The following is a 4,921-nucleotide window of genomic DNA, read 5'->3' on the forward strand; positions in this document are numbered from 1 at the left end:
AAGAAGGGCATAATAGAACAGTGTTTCAGTGTGATTAAACAAAGAGACAATCATTAGGTGATGATACATGACAGTTATTAACAAATATGAGCTCAGTGTGAGGAAATATTCTTGTCATAATATTAAGAGAGAACTGGTTAACCTCACCTTCAGGAGTGGTTATAAATAACTAATCACATCCTGACCAGAATCATCACAGTCTAGACTGGGCCAAGAAGGTTTACAAACTCAGTTTCACCTCCAACAGTTTGATCACACTGGGAGAAATAATAAAGTAGCCAGGAAAATAAAATAATAATCCATAATAACAGCTAATCTTTGTAGGGGTTATATTATATGTCAGGCACTGCCCTCCAAGCCCTCTATAATCACAGTCTGCCATCTGCGGAGCCCAGGTTCATTGCAAAGGAGGTTAGACAGTCCCGTGAACTATTTAAATCAAGCTATCCGATAAGTCAGAGAATTCATCACCTTTCAAGAGATCTAGTCATGATTACTAGTGATGTAAAACATAGTCTCTTGCCCCTGTTGAACAGTCAGGGATAAACACTGAAATTATGCACCAACTTTGATTTTCCTCAACTCCATAAGTATCATTTGTCTCTAACATGTTTCCATTTCCAGGATTACAGTTTCTTTTACATTAGTTACATTTTATGGTGCTTGTTTTCCGGCACTTCTGTCTCTTCAGCAAACTCTCTCTTCTCCAAATCAGAGTGTAGGATGGGTTATTTCTAGGAAAAGCTTCTTCAAATAAACTGATTCCACCCACCATGTATTCATTCTGGTGTCTTGTTCCCGCATTTCGAAGCACTTTTGGAGCCTACAGCTCACTATCTATGATTGCCTAAACCTTCTCAATGTAACGAGGGAAAGAGATTGTGTGAAAGAAACAGTTGGATTTGTGACCCCTGTAAATCTTAATTACCAAAGGAAAGCCAGCCACCTATGTTCCCACACGGCAAATACCTACTGTAAATAAGCTATATGCATACTAAATCACATTAGGACAGAATGTGTGTGTATTGGAGGGACTAGTCTGAGCCAAATTATTATCTGTGTGTTCTTTAGTGAAAGAAATTATTTCTCAATTATCTTTGCAAGTCTGAATTGCCTAGCATGGTGAATTGCACATTCTAGACACCAAATAGTTAATAAATCGTTTTTTTTTTTTTTTAAATAAAACACAGATTGGTGGAAGGGAGAGGAAATAAAATTCAAACGTGAACAACTCACTTGTTTTAACAACTTGAGTTAAAATGTTAAATGAAGAATGAAGCTAATGGCTACATTGGGGCAGAATGTTGGATTTTTATAGGGATTTTATAATCTTTTCTTTTACATGACCAATATAATGAATATCTTTAATAATAATAACTAATTATTTGAGTCAACAACTCCGGCAGCCACCAGGTGCCCTCTCAGCAAAAATTAAAATTATATACATCCCTCCCTCTCACCTCATTTGCTTTTCTCACCATCTCCTTCATTTTAATGAATGGTGTAGTGGGTTGAATAATGAGCCCCCCAAAATCCTTAGACCCTGTGAACATTACCTTATTTAGTAAAGGAGACTTTCAGTAAGGATTTGTGGTGGAATCATCCTGAATTACCCCATGGCGGGCCTAAGACAAGCACCTCAAGAGGCAGAGAGCAGGAGTCAGTGTGACCGCAGAACCAGAGATTGGGACAGTACAGCCGCGAGTGTCAATGAAAGCCAACAGACACCAGAGCTGGGGGAGACACAGAACTGGACTCTCCCCTAGAACCTTCAGAGGCGGTGCAGGCTCACCAGCACTAACATTTTGAACTTACAGTCTCCAGAACTGTGACAGAATACATTTCTGTCATTTGAAGTCATCCAGTTTGTGGTAATCTTTTACAGCGTTCCTAAAAATCTAACAGAAAGGACAACTCTTTCCTTCCAGTTGCTCACTAAAACTCCAAGGGTTGTCCTTGCATTTTTCTCTCATGTCGCCAATCTACCCAACAGAGGTAAAGAATTTATACTTTTAAAATACATCCAGAATCTGATCACTGGTCACCACTTTCACTGCTGCCACCTGTCAAAAGTACCATCCTATATTATCCCCTTAAAGAGTCTCCTGTTTAAAGGAAATCTGTGCTGAATATTCATTGGAAGGACTGATGTTGAAGCTGAAACTCCAATACTTTGGCCACCTGATGTGAGGAGCTGACTCATTGGAAAAGACCCTGATGCTGGGAAAGAGTGAAGGTGGGAGGAGAAGTGGACGACAGTGGATGAGATGGTTGGATGGCATCACTGACTCAATGGACATGAGTTTGAGTAAACTCCGGGAGTTGGCGATGGACAAGGAGGCCTGGCATGCAGCAGTCCATGGGGTCACAAAGGGTCGGACATGACTGAGTGACTAAACTGAACTGAATTGAACTGAAAGAGTCTCCTTAATTTCACATATGCCCCCTACAACCTATTCTCAATATACTAGACAGACTGAATCTTTAAAACTTAAATCAGAATTCCCACATTGGCCTGTATGCATCCTGTCACCCTATACCTCATCCCCCTGCCCCTAGTGCATTGCTCTGCTCCAGCCCGCAGCATGTATGCTCTTCCTTGCCCCTCCTCCGATACTCGAGGTGTGGTCTTTCCTCAAAGGCTTTGCACTGGCAATTCCTCCTGTTTAGAAAACTGTTTCCTTGGGTTATATCTCTGCAAAGTTCACTCCACCACCTCCTTTAAGTCTTACTCAAATGTCACCTTCAATAAGTAAAAACTTATTGAATTAATAATTAAGTAAATGGATTTCAAATCAATAACTTTTATCACTATCAAGCACTTTTGCTTTATAATTATTCTATTATTGTTCTTTTTTAAAGCATATGACCTGGCCTTAGTGTCCCATCCATATATTCTCAAGCTGTTCAGAATTAGATTCTTTTACAATGTCTTATTCATTAAATCCATGATTACTTCTTGACCTTAGATGTTTTGGAAGCATACAATAATGTCCAGTGTTTTCTGAAGTAGTATGTGGTAACTTGCTTCAGTCATTAATTAGCTTTAATATGTGACATAAATGAAGTAGTCTTTTCTTTATAATCAGGGAGACAAGCTTATATCTCTTTATTTTTTTCTGAAGTTGCAAACTACTGTCAGAAATACGGATGGCGGTGGGTGTCCTGGCGGTCTCTACGTAGGCTTGACGTGGGGACCGCTACAGCTTGTCATCCCTGACCTGTCCTGCCGCTGGCCGCCCCTGGGCCTGTGGGCACGCATCTGGCAGCTCTCCAGGCGGAGTGTGGCCATGGCCAGCGGACCTGACACCTCAGGCACTGGCCACTACTGCTTGGAGTCACTGTGGAAACAAGATTATGAAGGCTGTTTGTGCTCCCTGCTTCTCCCTGCCGAATCCAGAAGCTCTGTTTTTGCACTGAGAGCCTTCAATGTGGAATTGGCTCAGGCTAGTTAAGGACTCTGTCTCTGAGAAAACAATTGGACTGATGCAAATGCAGTTTTGGGGGAGAAAAAAAATAAACTGTGAATGATTTATACTGTGACAGTCCACCACATCAGCGTGTGGCCACTGAACTATGGAAGGCTGTCAGAAAACATAATCTGACTAAAAGATGGCTTGTGAAAATCACTGATGAAAGAGAAAAGAATTTGGATGACAAAGTATATCATAACATCCAGGAACTAGGAAATTATGCTAAAAACACTCAGAGCTATCTTCTTTATCTAACACTAGAAATATTGGGTATAAAGGATCTTCATACAGATCATGCCACAAATCACATTGGAAAAACACAAGGCATTGTCACTTGCTTGAGAGCAACACCCTGTCATGGTAACAGAAGAAAGCTGTTCCTTCCCATGGGTATTTGTATGCTGCATGGTGTTTCACAAGAGGATTTTCTACAAAAGAGCCAAAATGAAAATGTGAGAGATGTGGTGTATGATATTGCCAGCCAGGCACACTTGCACCTAAAGCATACTAGGTCCTTCCACGAAAGTGTTCCTGTGAAAGCATTTCCTGCTTTTGCGCAGACGGTTGCTCTGGAGGACTATTTAAAGAAAATCCGACAAGTAGATTTTGATCTATTCCACCCATCTTTACAGCAGAAGAATATTTTACTTCCATTATCTTTGTATATTCAGTCATGGAGAAAAAGATATTTTAAAAAGGCAAAAAAAGGGATATGGATGGCAATTAGTTAATGAATAATGTAAGAGAGTGGTTAGAATAACGTAGAAAGTTAGGTTCAAAATGAACAAACCTATCAAAGAAAAAGTCGTTTATCCAATATGGTCAGGATGGTAGCAGGTATATTATCACTACAGGAAGCAGGTTTGACTGTCAAGTTGGTGAAGAATAATTACAATTGTCAGGCAGAAAAATGATGAGATTGTGGGAAATTGAGCATTCCAAAATTCTCACAGAAGTGTTGACTTCATGTTATAGTCCGCAAACTCATTTTAATGCTATAAGATTCAATTCACTTTTCCAGAAGTCAGCTGTTGCCAGTTTTTGTCCTGCCAATTGTGAAATGTTCCAGTGTGATTTTTGTGTTTGTTTGTTTTATTTGTTTGAGAATTCATTATCACATTGTCAGATTTCTAGGTCATTGCTTAGAAAGGCAATTTTAGTAGTGTTTTAAATCACCCATGTGATAAACCTTTTCTTTGGAACGACCTCTGTCTCAATCATCCAAAATAATTTCATAATCTCTCTTGGATAGAAAGTTTATAGATTTGAGGCCACACAATTCTTTCCTTGGCTAAAATAATAAATTTTCCCAAGCTAAAAAGAACTTTCCCAAACCATTTTGAAAAAAAATTGTGACACTCTACCACAATTTCTAATTGAAAAATGTCAATTTCAACAGCTCAAATTTATTTTCAGAAATTTCAAGTAGATCAAACACTTCTACAGTG

General features: G+C 39.3%; 1 pseudogene; it reads left to right on the top strand.

The window, feature by feature from the left end:
- The first annotated feature begins 1,971 nt into the window (after positions 1 to 1,971).
- Positions 1,972 to 4,204, top strand: LOC122454030 (annotated as a pseudogene).
- Positions 4,205 to 4,921: the final 717 nt, after the last annotated feature.

This window comes from Cervus canadensis, chromosome 15, assembly GCF_019320065.1.
Source record: "Cervus canadensis isolate Bull #8, Minnesota chromosome 15, ASM1932006v1, whole genome shotgun sequence".
Classification (NCBI taxonomy): Eukaryota; Metazoa; Chordata; class Mammalia; order Artiodactyla; family Cervidae; genus Cervus; species Cervus canadensis.